The 15395-nt window shown below is 41.9% G+C and overlaps 1 protein-coding gene across 3 annotated transcripts in view; it reads right to left on the bottom strand.

The window, feature by feature from the left end:
• The window catches only part of LOC134356779 (contactin-4-like), a 2290679-nt gene extending 2276056 nt beyond the window's left edge, over window positions 1-14623 (bottom strand). Inside the window, exon 1 of one of the 3 annotated variants that reach the window (XM_063067893.1) lies at window positions 14525-14623. The gene's annotated coding sequence lies outside the window, so the exon portion shown is untranslated. The remainder of the gene's footprint in view (window positions 1-14524) is intronic. The other 2 variants (XM_063067892.1, XM_063067894.1) reach the window with 2 other exon arrangements.
• Between the last annotated feature and the right edge of the window lie 772 nt (window positions 14624-15395).

Raw genomic sequence — 15395 nt, 5'->3', positions numbered from 1 at the left:
TGAACCGATCACCTCTTTCACACACTCTTTCCAGTCATGCTGCCACATTCTGAGATTCTTAATTCTTTCTCTCTTGGTCATTCCATTACTGTTACTTCAACATTTCATGTTCGACAACTTCACAGATTGCACAACAATCCTGGTATGATTGTGTTGATTTGTATGTGTTTACCCTGTATACTGTATTCGCTGTGAGCTCCATGTCAGCTTGCATCCTAATTTACATGACAATAAATTCATCTAAATTTGAATTTGAAGCCTATCACTAATTATGTTCAATTTTCTTTGATAAAAATAACTTGCACAACAAAGCATCCTTCTTAATAATTTATTTTATTTAAATACTTGTTCCATACTTAGTCTTGTCAAATTTCACTAATTATTAAAAGGAACACATTACAGCTTATTTATCAAAACCATCACCTCTTTCATACCATTCTCATTACATACTCTGACTCTGGTTACTGCAAAATAACCCAAAAATGTTTTCACTGCTGCACAATTTGCAGCCAATCAATATGCAGCCACACATTGCAAAGTCTGAAGTCTCATTAATTTTAGTTTTCAGCTAGGCCCCATTAGCTTTCTGACCTTCCAACAATATCATCACAATTAAGCCCATTTGATTCTTTTAAATTTAATTACAATTTTCAAAAAGGTTATAATTTAACATCAATGACTTTCTGAAGAATGCCTTAATGTTTTAATGGGGATTTATAAAATAGTTACACCTGAATTTTGCACAATTTTTCCCTTGCCTTCCTTCTCCCATTGGTGTGTTAGCCACATTGGCAGAACTTGCTGGTGACATCAGTTCAACAATTTCTTCATATGGCGTTGGAACCAATTACAATTACCAGCCTGGTTCAGTTACAAGTTCTAAATAGTAAGTTATTGTCACTCCTGAGTCTAGATTTTTCTTTTAAATAGTATATATATAAAATTTACAAATACCTTTGCTTCAGAATTCTTGAAAGATTATTACGTGATTAGGATTTCTAAGCTGCAGTGAAAGGAGGTAAAGATAAACCTCAGAAACTATAGAAACCACCATGAACAGATGACCTTTTGAAGGACAGCAAAGAGAGATATCTAAGTCTTTTCTTTGACATTTACATCAAATAAGTTCCTTAAAGCAAATTGAAGGTACTGGTGATAACCTCTCACAATATTTGCATTTTGTTTCTGGGAAATAGCTGTTTTTATATGTTGAATATTTCAGTTATTGGAAACAAATATATTTTGATTCTTGCCTGAAGGCAATATGTCAGCCTAAATACCATGATCCAACAGAATCCTTCTATTTGTATCTCAATGTAAACTTTGCACCTGCAAATTCCTCTGCATACTAACTCTGTGCAGTTCTCTCTGGGTTATGTTTATTTGAATTCTTGTTTGGTTTTCCAATGACATTCCCAAAGTCAGAATATTACTCATCTGCATCAAAGACATGGGACGAGGAGAACTGGTATGGTTCTTACCATGATGACAAGCAACTCAGTATTGCTAGTTACAAAAAAAAATCTTCTAAAAAAATTGATAGCATTCCTTGAACCACATTCAGCAATGTGGTTATCGAAATATTAACACCTCATTTGTTGTCTTAAACAATATGATTGTGCTCTTGAAGTCTGGCATTGCAAAGAAATACGTTCAGCGATGAGCCATTTCTCTCAAGTCACGTACATATCTGTCCTTCATACTTAACATTAATCAGCTCACAATCATGGAAAATACCAGCCAAGGTCAGGAGATCACAAAACTATTCCCATTACATTTCTCATTACTGCTTCTAAGATAATAGTCAGTAATCTAAATTAGCAACAAGGACACTTTATCACATTAAAGGCAACATTAGGATTGTATTCCTTCTGGTGCTTTCTCCATAGAAACTTTTCACATTAAAGAGTGTTTCAGCACATTGAGAGCAGTTAGTGACATGAAGCAATCCTTCAAGTATACAGCTTAAATAATGAATCTTAACCACCAATGTTACATGAGATGAGTTAAACTGACATTCCAAAATGTTGTTATGTTTCTCTGAATGTTATTCATTCTTTGCTTAATTATGGACATTTATTACAAAGACTGTTGAACTCTGGGCCTTGAAAATTGACCAATTTTTGGAAATGAGTAGACAATTTTCTCTTAACCTTCTACTGCTCTAAAACAGTCAATGCTGTCTTAATGGATCAAGCAAGAATTTGCAATAATAATATTCTATTAAGTAAATGCAGTACAGATGGAACACTTTATTGACTGAGCATGAAGTACCAGTGTAAACAAATGCCAGATAATGCCCTTCACTGTATTGTTTCAATTTGATAAACATCTACTCTATTAAGGAGATTAAAACCATCAACAAATTAAATGAAGGCAGTTTATTGCCATGTGGTATTACCTTGATACTTTCTGAAAGCATCCAGTGAGTAGGGTACAAGGGCAATGAAAACAAAGTCATTGCAAATAAAACTTGTTGGCAGGAAAATGCAATAGACTGAATCCAAAGTAAATGCTGGATGTTTCCATGTTCAGTAAGTCACTAAGGGTACATACACTTTGAACTAGTCACTGAATCACTTTATTGCAGAATGCCTAAATGCACATATTTGATTTCCATCCTCAACGTCTGGAGAGTAAACTTTCAGAACATAGCACCTGTCCAGAATCAGCCTGATATTCATTCCTTTATGGAATAAAGGACAAGCAGGTAATATACAACTCAAGAGCTCTGCTTGACCAGATGACAAGCTAACAGTTTATATGAAACCTTGTACCCTGTCTGTCAAACAGTACACTACATCAATTACCAGCTTATTTCTTAAACCGTGCTGCAGTTGAATGGGTATTAGAGCTAGTGCTGCAACTAAGTGGCTGTTATTAATTACATAGCTTTGACAAGTACACCTCAGTACATTGCATGATTGCAAACTTCCTCACAAACACCATGCCATCTTCATCCAGCATCCACAATTCCAAGAGTGATTATAAATCAGGATTCCGGTTGCTGTATCTATTCAAGCTAAAAGATACTGAAACCAGTTGCAACACACTCAGATCTGGCTTGCCAGCTCCAAGAAATGCTCAGCATTCAACTCAAATACAGTGTGATACATTTTGAGATGTTAACCTGGACTAGTACATACACAGTGAATGACAGAGCCCTGGGAATGTTGCTCGAAAGGGAATCCTTACAGAACAAGTACATTGTTTCCAAAAAGCGATACAGATGAAGAAGGTGGCGAAGATGATGTATGTCACACCTGCTTTACACAACCTTCCGATCAACCCTTGCTGATAAGTGGCACCAACCTGCAATGTCTGTCAATGCTATGGCTCAGGCTTGCTTGTTTTTTAACGTTCATAAGGATGGTTTTGGGGACAGTACAAGGAGAAAGGAGTTGGGAAATGGGTAGGGACATAGATAAGATGGAGTTAGAGGTCAGGACAGTAAATGAAGAGTCCGGACAGGAGATTAAATCCAGGATGGAATGCTCCACAGTTGAAATTTACCTATCATGGAAGTCGTGCTGCAGATGCTGAGGAGATCAGCAGTCCCCAGGTGGGAGACTGGTCCTGGGTGCATCGGTTTCAGGTATGGGCAGTCGTCACAAAGGCCAGTAGACCGGGTTCAGAGGTGTGGGTGAGTCCGGAATTTGAGGCCTGTGCAAGTAAGAGGCCCGAAGGACAAACCCAACAAATTCTAGAGGCCAAGGACAAAGGTCATAGTCTAGAGTTCCTACAGAGGTAGAAGCCTGAAGGTCAAAGGTCCAAAGGAGTCATAAGAGTCTGGGTCACCAGGTTTGGAGATTCATGTGATTCGGAATTCAAGGCCAAAAAGTTAAATGTGTGATCAGAATACTGGGGTGAAGTCTGAAGTTGGAGGTACGCTGTGAGTCTGAGAACTCGGGATAAGGACTGGAGGCACCTGGTCTGGGGCTGAAAGCCTGTCTGTGTGGGAAGGATGGGAAAGAGGCTTGTTTTTCTGTTGTTGTCTTGCTTTGTTTTGATCTCATTGAGGCTTGTGTTGGTCTAGAGCATGCTTGTGGGCTGACCCCGGCATACCCTTGGGTGTGCAGTTCCAATGTACATTTGATAAATAAATATGAGCCTTCATCAAACAAGACACTCACTACAAGAGTTGGGACATCATGGTACACCTGTATTGGATGTTTCTGAAACCACACCTTCTGGTGCTTCTGGTCACCACAATATAGGAAGGATATGATTCAGCTAGGGTGGGTGCATGGATATTGCCAGGACTGAAGAGTTCGAGTTCTCAGGAGAAAGTAGGTTGTTTTCCCTGGGAACAACATTCCCAGGGCTCTGCCATTCACTGTGTATGTACTAGTCCAGGTTAACATCTCAAAATGTATCACACTGTATTTGAGTTGAATGCTGAGCATTCCTTGGTCCTGTAATCACCAATAAAGGCTAAGGTGTGATCTTATGGATGTTTATAAAATAATGCTGTGTGATATAAGGTGAATGGTCACAGTCATTTTCCCAGGGTAGGGTGTCTAAAATTAGATGACATAGGTTGAACATGAGAGAGATAAAATTTAATGAGGACCCAAGGAGTGAGTTTCTCCACACAATGGGTAGAGGATATATAGAATGAAATGCCAGAGGAAGTGGGAAAGTCAGGCACTGTACATTTATAATACTTTAGAAACATTTGAGCTGGTTCAAGGATAGAAAGGTTTGGCGGGACATGGACACATGAAATCCAATGTGATTAGCTCAGTGGTTAGCGCAAAGGTCCACATGAGTGAGCCGGGCTGAATGGCTTGTTCCCATGCTGTTTAACCCTATAGCTCCAGGACCCCAGAATGAACTTCGGCTGTTTTAAACTTATGACTGATTAAACCCACTCAGCCGTCAAGTTAGCCAGCATCATTGAAACAGCTTAGATTCTCATCCCTATGACCAAAAGGTGTATTTGTAAAAAAGCACGGAAAGTGTTCCATAGTCTCCTATATCAAACCAACATCACCAGTTAAAGAGAATGCACTGTAAAATAATCAGAGTCTTTGAAACTTCTACAGAGTATTTAATACTAATACTGCATCTGAAAGCATGTTAAACAGTGCATTTGTTTATCAGGATTCCAGCTGCAAATTGGTCTCAAATAAGTGTTAGTTTTCAAAAACAGGATCTTATGGTTAACTTGCCACTCAAACTCATTTACGTAGTAAAATTACAAAACCTTACCTTAACCTGTGAAGTCAGATACGTTTTTTTATGACAATTATATTCTCTTTTTATCTTGCATGAAAATATTTCCTAATGCACACGAAGTATAGTAATCTGTTGTAGCATTATCATGCAAATGATATATGGACAAATAAAATTTTAGTCCTGTCAATCTATCATCTGCATTACAAGATGATATTAAATAACTGAAATGACAAATTATATTGTAATATTTATTAGTTTCATTGTTGTCATCGGTTTGAGTTAAAATATTGCATAATATTTTTTTTAAGTTGCTTTTGGTACCGGAAAGTCAATCTTCATTTTGAAAGCCGTCTTGAAGACCGACAATCAGCAGGAACTCTGTATTAATTTTATCTGCTTCGGTGGTTGGTCAGTTTGTGGGAAAAGCCATCAAACTGGACATTAAAGTGGACCAGCTGGACCCAATCCTTTATCCCCATCCTCCATGCTTACACAGTTAAACCATCTTTTACCATGTAGAGCTTCATTTAAGAAATATCTTGAGGAGTACATGAATTGTCAGGGCTTCATAGTCTATTGACAAAACACTGATAAATGGGATGATTATTAATAGGATTAGTATTGATTGGAGTCATGCTTAGAATAGGCCCTGTGGTCCACTAGGTCAATGCCTTCAGACATCCACATACACTAATCCTACATTTGATAGCCTACATGGATATTGTGGGCCAATAGGGCTCTTTTCATGCTGTGTGATTGAAACTGAATAAGCTGACACCCTGCCCCTGATGGCTAACCTATGAACAGGTTCAGCACAGTGCATGTGCATTGGGCAGTGTATCCTGACATCTTGTCATCAAAGCGTCCTGACAGCATTTCCAGTTGTCAAAGGCTTTTAACAATTTTTAAATACATCTGATTGTGAAGGTCATTGTTCATGCAGTAGTCCTCTCTGGATCATAGGATCAGATGAACAGTGTAAGTACAGCAAGTCCTTGTGTTCTGTGAGTCAGAACAATGTCCAAGACTCAGCTGCTCCATTTGGAAGCTCTAACTTTTCCTTATTATCAGACTATATTTTTTGAACCAGCGCAAAATATAAAGGAGGTTCAATGTCTTGAATATGGTGGAACTTAAAGCAGGAATTACCTTTTACATTACCTTTGCGCAGGTAAAAACTATTGCAACACCAGCACAAATTTGCAGAACCACAACTCCCCCTTGAATGACCGCCTGAATCATTTCATTTGGATCTCATTGTGGACAGCAATGAACTGTGACAGAAAATAAGACAATTTCTATAGTTAAAATTACTATTTTGCTTGAGTAATTCAAATCCAATTTTTCTTCAATTTTTAAGTAGCCTTATCTTAGCATTATAATAAGACTAGCAATACTAGCTAGGATATTTGACTAAGATACAAGTATTGCGGCTGGTGGCTTATTTTCCCAGTGACTGGGATTGACAGTGTTTCTTTGCTTTCATGCACTAAATAGGACTGAGCATCCAACAAGTGAGATTTTAACTGATTTCCTTATTATGCTGCTTATTGGATTGGTTGGATAGGTGAGGCTGCATGACTGATTGGTTGGTTTAAGCCGATGCAATAGAAAAGTGTGACCAAAGGTCACTACTTATGTTGATTAATTAAAAGTGGCAATGAGGTTAGCAAGTGTTTGGATTGATTAAATGTATTGTAATAAATATAGTACAAGTAACGCGAAATTAATTGTATGGAATGGTTAACTTTGACCATCTAATACAGTTGCAACCCTTTCTGGAGTTGGACAACTCTGAATAAAAGCAGAGACATTTCAAACAACACACATCAAAGTTGCTGGTGAACGCAGCAGGCCAGGCAGCATCTCTAGGAAGAGGTACAGTCAACGTTTCAGGCCGAGACCCTTCGTCAGGACTAACTGAAGGAAGATTTAGTAAGAGATTTGAAAGTGGTGGGGGGGGGGGGGAGAGATCCAAAATGATAGGAGAAGACAGGAGGGGGAGGGATGGAGCCAAGAGCTGGACAGGTGATTGGCAAAAGGGATATGAGAGGATCATGGGGCAGGAGGCCCAGGGAGAAGGAAAAGGGGGAAGGGGGGGAAAAACCCAGAGGATGGGCAAGGGGTATAGTGAGAGGGACAGAGGGAGAAAAAGGAGAGAGAGAGAAAGAATGTGTGTATATAAATAAATAACGGATGGGGTACGAGGGGGAGGTGGGGCATTAGCGGAAGTTAGAGGAGTCAATGTTATCCCTCGTACCCCTTCCGTTATTTATTTTTATACAAACATTGACTTCTCTAACTTCCGCTAATGCCCCACCTCCCACTCAGACCCCATCGGTTATCTATTTTTATACACACATTCTTTCTCTCACTCTTCTTTTTCTCCCTCTGTCCCTCTGACTATACCCCTTGCCCATCCTCTGGGTTCCCCCCCCCCCCGGTCTTTCTCCCTGGGCCTCCTGTCCCATGATCCTCTCATATCCCCTTTGCCAATCACCTGTCCAGCTCTTGGCTCCATCCCTCCCCCTCCTGTCTTCTCCTATCATTTTGGATCTCCCCCTCCCCCTTCCATTTTCAAATCTCTTACTAACTCTTCCTTCAGTTAGTCCTGACGAGGGGTCTCGGCCTGAAACGTCGACTGTACCTCTTCCTAGAGATGCTGCCTGGCCTGCTGCGTTCACCAGCAACTTTGATGTGTGTTGCTTGAATTTCCAGCATCTGCAGAATTCCTGTTGAGAGACATTTTAAAGTAGTGTTGTCAATTTCCAACATAATTCTACCCGAGCCACTTCTCCCAGTCTAGGCAGGAAAGTTGAAAGAGAGATTGCATTCCATAAATAAGATTAGGCCATGATCAACATGCCAACATGAAGCAGCACAGGTGACTCATTTAATTCAGTTGGGCCCCAATTTTTCTCTCTTCTGGTTTCAACTTCAGCTGGCCCAGTACCTGGACCTCAGGAAACCCACAGTTGAAACCAACTGGAGACCAGCATTCAAAATTCAAAGTTCAAAGTAAATTTATCATCAAAGTACATGCTGTATATGTCACTAGAAACAATCCTGAGCTTCTTGCAGGCATACACAGTAAATCCAGGAGATACAAAAGAATTAATGTAAAACTGCACCCAATAGGACAGACAAACAACCAATGTTGTGCACAAGACAACAAACTGTGCAAATACAAAATAATGAAAATGATAATAATAATTAGTAAGCTATAACGAACAGTCAACAAAGATGTCTTAATGCATTTAAATGAACTATCACTGCTTAAAACCAATGGAAACAACACTGATTGTGGTCGGAAGAGCCCACGGAGGACACCTCGGAAGAAGCACAGGCGAAGATCAGGATTACAAGTGTGTTTAAGAAAACAGGGTTTTAAACTCCCTATACCCACTATCTTGCTGGTGAACGTGCATTCTCCAGTGAATAAAATCAATGATCTCAGAGCCAGGGTGCTGAATCAGAGGGACATTAGGACCACATGAGTCCTTTATTTCACAGAATCCTGGTTAACCCCTTCCGTACCAGATGCAGCGATCCAGATCGACGGGTTTACTATACACCATCAGGATAGATCTATAGAGTCTCTCAAAAGCAGAGGTGGAGGAGTATGCCTCATGATCATCTGTTCTTGGTGCACAAATATATCAGTGCTGTCCCAATTCTGTTCACCAGACCTGGAATATCTAGCAGTAAAGTGCCATCCTTTTTACATGCCACGGGTGCTCTCTGGGGGTCATTCTGGTAGCAGTTTACAATCCACCTCAGGCCAATATCAAGTAGGCTTTCGATGATCTGAGTAGTGGGATCATCATGCACAAAACAGCGCACCATAATGCCTTCACCATCATTTTGGGAAATTTTAATCAGGCCATTCTGAAAAAAAATCACTAAGCAACTACCATCAACAGATCACTTGCAATACCAGAGGAAACAACACACTGGACCATTGCTAAACCACCATCAAGAATGCCTATGGTGCTATTCCACGCCCTCACTTCGTGAAGTCTGATCACCTAGCTGTACTTCTACTCCCTGAGTATAGGCAGGGACTGAAGACTACAGCACCGGTAGTGAGGACCAAGAAGGTATGGACAAGGGAAGCACAAGAGCGCCTACGGGACTGCTTTGGTGGAATGGACTGTATTCAGTGATTCATCTTCGAACCTGGATGAGTATGCTGCAGTTGTTACTGACTTCATTAAAACATCTGTGGATGAGTGTGTGCCCACAAAGACTTACTGTACATTCTCAAACTAAAAGCCGTGGCTGAACCAGGAGGTACGTCGTCTGCCGAAGGTTAGATCTGTGGCATTCAGGTCTGACAACCAAGGCCTGTACCAGAAAACCAGGTATGATTTGTGGAGAGCTATTTCAAGGGCGAAGAGACCATTTCGAATGAGGTTGGAGGTGACATCGGATGCACGGCAACTCTGGCAGGGTCTGCAAGACATGACTTCCTACAAAGCAAAACCAAATAGCATGAATGGCAGCAATGCTTGACTACCAGATGAACTCAAAGCCTTCTATGCACACTTTAAAAGGGAGAACATAACTACAGCTGTGAAGATCCCTGCTGCACCTGATGACCTCTGTAATCTCCGTCTCAGAGGCTGATGTTAGACTGTCTTTAAAGAGAGTGAACCATCCCAAGGCAGAAGGTCCTGATGGAGTACCTGATAAGGCTCTGGAAATCTCTGACAACCAACTAACGGGAGTATTCAAGGACATTTTCAACCTCTCACCGCTATGGGCAGAAGTTCCCACTTGCTTCAAAAAGGCAACAATTATACCAGTGCCTAATAAGAATACTGTGGGCTGCCTTAATGAATATCGCCCGGTATCACTCACATTGAAATGCTTTGAGAGGCTGGTCATGACAAGACTGAACTCCTGCCTCAGCAAGGACCTGGACCCATTGCAATTTGCCTATCACCACAATATGTCAATGGCAGACGCAATATCAATGGCTCTCCACACAGCTTTAAACAACCTGGACAACACAAACACCTATGTCAGGATGCTGTTCATCAAGTATTGCTCAGCATTTAATATCATCATTCCCACAATCCTGATTGAGAAGTTGCAGAACCTGGGCCCCTGTACCTCTATCAGCAATTGGACTCTTAACTTCCTAACCAGAAGTCCACAATTTGCGAGGATTGGTGATAACATATCCTCCTCACTGACGATCAACACTGGTGCACCTCAGGGATGTGTGCTTAGTCCACTGCTCTACTCTCTATATACATATGACTGTCTGGCTAGGCATAGCTCAAATACCATCTATAAATCTGCTGACGATACAATCTTGGTTGGTAGACTCTCAGGTGGTGACAAGAGGGCGTACAGGAGTGAGATATGCCAACTAGTGGAATGGTGCCACAGCAACAACCTGGTAGTCAATGTCAGTAAGATGAAAGAGCTGATTGTGGACTTCAGGAACAGTAAGACAAAGGAACACATACCAATCCTCATAGAGGGATCGGAAGTGGAGAGAGTGAGCAGCTTCAAGTTCCTGGGTGTCAAGATCTCTGAGGATCTAACCTGGTCCCAATATATCAAAGTATTTATAAAGAAGGCAAAACAGCGGCTATACTTTATTAGGAGTTTAAGGAGATTTGGCATGTCAACAAATACATTCAAAAACTTCTATAGTTGTACCGTGGAGAGCATTCTGACAGGCTGCATCACTGTCTGGTATGGAGAAGCTACTGCACAGGACCGAAAGAAGCTGCAAAATGTTGTAAATCTAGTCAGTTCCATCTTGGGTACTAGTCTACAAAGTACCCAGGACATCTTTAGGGAACGGTGTCTCAGAAAGGAACGTCCATTATTAAGGATCTCCAGCACCCAGGGCATGCCCTTTTCTCAATGTTACCATCAGGTGGGAGGTACAGAAGCCTGAAGGCACACACTCAGCTTCTTCCCCTCTGCCATCCGATTCCTAAATGGATGTTGTATCTTTGGACACTACCTCAATTTTTTAATATACAGTATTTCTGTTTTTGCACATTTTTAATCTATTCAATATACATAATTGACTTGTTTGTTTATTTTTCTATTATTATGTTCTCTGCTAGATTATGCATTGCATTATTTATTATAGATTATGTAACTGCTGCTAAGTTAATTTCACGTCACACACGAATAATAATAAACCTGATTCTGATTCTGATCTGATAAATGTTGAGAACATGAGATGAAGAGTCCTTGAAAATGAGTCCATAGGTTATGGGAACAGTTCAATGCTGGGGCAAGTAACGTTGATTGAAGTTATCCCCCTGGTTTGGGAGCCTGATTGTTGAGGACTAACAACTGTTCCCGAACCTGGTGGTGTGGGTTCAAAGGCCCCCGTACCTTCTTCATGGTGGCACATGGAGAAGAGAGAATGGCCTGGGTGGTAGGAGGTCCTTGATGATAGATGCAGCTTTTCTGCAACAATGTTCCTTGTAGAAGTACTCAGTGGTGGGGAGGGCTTTACCCATGATACACTGGGCCATATCCATTACTTTTTGCTGGATTGTCCATTCAAGGGCATTGGTGTTTCCATACCAGGCCATGATGCAACCAGCCAATATACTTTCCACCACATATCCATAGAAGCTTGTCAAAGCTTTAGATGCCATGAACAATCTTTGCAAACTTCTAAGGAAGTAGGAATACTGTTGTGTTTTCTTCAGAAAGGCATGTATGTGCTGGACCCAGGACAGATCCTCTGAAATAATTACATGCAGAAGTAGCTATTTTTGTAATTATCTTGGAGCCAGGTTCATTCCCCAGAATAGTTAACTCTTTAACCCTTACTGGGTCTGAAAGCATATTACCAACCGCTAAACCTAATCCCACAAGTACCATTTTCTTTGATGTTCCAAATCCTATTTTTTTTAGATATACTGAAGTACAGGATCACACAAATGTCTTCAATGCTCCAATTAAAACATGCATTGTCAAGAAAGCATTCTGTAGTGAAACTATCATGCGAGTCAGCTTTAAAATGTTTTAAGTACAATAGTTGCAGATAAGTTTAGATTTGACATCATAGAAACTATTTACATAAAAGAAATGAATTAGCTCCCTGAACCTTTCCAGCCAGAATAAATACACCCTACTTGCACTTTCTTTTCCTCTTCTATCCATGACTAATCAGTCCTCTTCACATTATGTTTGATGGTGGGACTTAAGGATTGAAGGGCGCCCATTCAGAACAGAAATGCGAAGAAATTTTTTTAGTCAGAAGGTGGTGAATCTATGGAATTTGTTGCCACGGGCAGCAGTCGAGGCCAAGTCATTGGGCGAATTTAAGGCAGAGATTGATAGATATCTGAGTAGCCAGGGCATCAAAGGTTATGGTGAGAAGGCCGGGGAGTGGGACTAAATGGGAGAATGGATCAGCTCATGATAAAATGGCAGAGTAGACTCGATGGGCCGAATGGCTGACTTCTGCTCCTTTGTCTTATGGTCTTATGGAAATCAAAATGTGGTAGCATTGAAATTACATGACTAGACTAGAAGCCATAAGCTTAGACCTCTGATCCACACTCATGCCTTGGAATCCCACCAGGAGAGTACTGGGCTTTGAACTTGGAATAAATTAAATCTAAAATTGAAGAGATTATGGAACTACTGAATAACTGTGAAAACCAGTTTATTCACTGATACCTTTCAAGAGGAATGGACTAGATGGGCTGGGGGCTTGTTTCTGTGCTGTCGTGTCCTATGACTCAAACAAGGGATGAAGTTCATGGATACTCGAGGTGAAATATTATTACAAGTTGCTCTTTGATTCCTCCCCCAAAATAACTTCCTAATTGCTGTGGAGTACCTCATCTAGTGGCCACGTTGAAAACTGTCAAAACTGAATTTAAGGGTTGTACTACTCTGAGAAAACAGTCTACAGACCCTGAACCCGGCCTTTCGTGAGACTCGACCTCAGTAATGTATTTATTGTGCGGTCACGGTTACATCACCAGAGGTTAAGAAAAAAGGTGGATCTGCAGTGATGATGCCGTCAGTGGGTGGAGTTTGTATATTTTCCTAGGTAGGTCTGGAAGGCAAGTGACAATCATGCCTATCCCAGCGGTGATCACGGAGGAACAAGTAGCTAGTGATACACAGGCACTGCACCCCCGACTACTCCGGCATTTCAGAAACCAATATGTAGAAGTGGAAAGTAACCCGATATATAAGCGTATTACTGTACTCTGTACGACCTCGTGATAGCTATCAAGCTGGTTCATTGTTTATGGCTAACTAGCTACAAGACAGAGAAGGAAGAAATACTGACCACGACCGTCTCTGCTTCAGAAAGTAGAACCCAAGCCTCTATAGACCCTTGAAAGGAAGATCGAATATAAAATCGTCTTATTTCTACACGATGCTCGCCTCAGTACACAAGCACAACAAGCACTCGTCGCTATGCCTCAGGATTTTCAAAGATATGTTACGACGCTAAATTGAGCATTACAGAACACAATTAGAATGTGCGCACGTCTGATTTACAATGTGCGCCCCAGAGGAATGAGAATTGTAATGTTTCACATCATTTTGTCGTGCCCACAAATGCCACTGCGGCCCCAAGAACTCAAACTTCCAGACTTGCGAACGGTACTTAGAGAGCGCAAAAACAAAAATGACCCAACAAGGAGGCAATTTTAGTGGCATCATTAAATGCGAACATCTCAGAACAGAAGCTCGTGTCACTTCTGAACAGTTAGCAAATACCGAGTCAGACACAATAAAACCAGGTCTCACAACTAGAATCGGAATTGGGGTTGTATTTGTTCTTACGCACGGATACATTTAAATCCAAATACACCCCACCCCTGAGAAAATAAATTCAACATCCATGTTCAAGAAGAGAAAGCATATTCTGGGGAGAAAAATCACAAACACGGAGACAAGCAGAGACTGCTGGTTAGGTGGAAGCACGGCAGGACAAAATCGTTCCCTTCACGTCAGCCCATTTTAAAGGCACTGCTTACGAAACTTTATGAACACCAGAGACCACGAAAAATCAGCGCCCCCCCCCCCGCAACCTAATATATCAAGTCAATGTTCGAGCAGCTCCGCAGAGTACAGGCGGTTGAGCTGAGGTTCCAGAGCGGCACAGCGCGACCTCCTGTCGGTGAGTGACAGACAGGGTCCCCGTTCCAAACAGAGATTGGCCAAGTCCTCACACACCCGAACCCCAAGGTTACTTTCTGAGTCGAGTCACGGCCGTCGTTTGAAGAACTGACCCGAAATCGAAATAAATAAATAACCGCAACGGATAACGGCAGTGGTTATCAGTGAGCGAGGCGGACCTGGCGCACAGTGCCGAGTGCCTTACCCGCTGGGCTTCAGCTCGCTGCGCCGGGCTGTTTCATGGGCTCACGGCGCTGCGTCCACACAGCACCGCAGGTTGCGCAACGATGCTCCGTCTCAGTACTGAGTGCCCACCTCCACTTTATGGCTTTGGGAAAAAAAAACCCTTGTCAAATGGAGCAGCTGGGTCTCGTTACGCCGTGCGTCAGTGGGTACGTCGCTCACCCCCCTCATCTCATCTCACATCAAAGACTGGGTCTCTCTCTCTCTCTCTCTCTCTCTCTCTCTCTCTCTCTCTCTCTCTCTCTCTCTCGCTCTCTCTCTCTCTCTTCTCTCTCTCTCTCTCTCTCTCTCTCTCTCTCTCTTCCCCTCTCTCTCTCTCTCTCTCTCTCTCTCTCTCTCCCTCATGCCCACACAATGTGTACTTAAACGAGACAGCAGCCTGACCGAGCCGCGCAGCGCCCGAGGGGGGAGCGGGATCGGAGGACGCGACTTCAGCAGAGGAAGGGATGGCTTGGCACAGGGAAGTGTCTATGAATGAGTGAGTGAGTGAGTAAAAATTGCAGGTGAGTGCAGGGAGAAGCGGGTTTAATCCCCGCTTTCACCTTCGCTCAGAAAGTATCTGCAGGGAGAGTATTTCGAATTGACAAGTGCGTAAAATAATCGTAACTCCGGTCAGTTTTGGAGAGCGATATGCTGCCAACATCTCCTGCCGCTTCACCTCACCCAATGAAAAGGCGCTGGTGCCTGCGGCAAGTGACCCTGTTCCTAGCGCACTTGGCTGAAGGATCCCAGAACCTATTTCCCACACCTTGAAGTTTCTTTTTCCCTTCCAAGAACCGAATAAACAACCGAGCTTCTAATTCTCCCACAGTCCTGTACAAACTCTGGTCGTT

This window comes from Mobula hypostoma, chromosome 15 (assembly GCF_963921235.1).
Source record: "Mobula hypostoma chromosome 15, sMobHyp1.1, whole genome shotgun sequence".
Classification (NCBI taxonomy): Eukaryota; Metazoa; Chordata; class Chondrichthyes; order Myliobatiformes; family Myliobatidae; genus Mobula; species Mobula hypostoma.
Note: the sequence above shows the minus strand (reverse complement) of the source record. Positions and strands in the feature narration are given on the sequence as shown.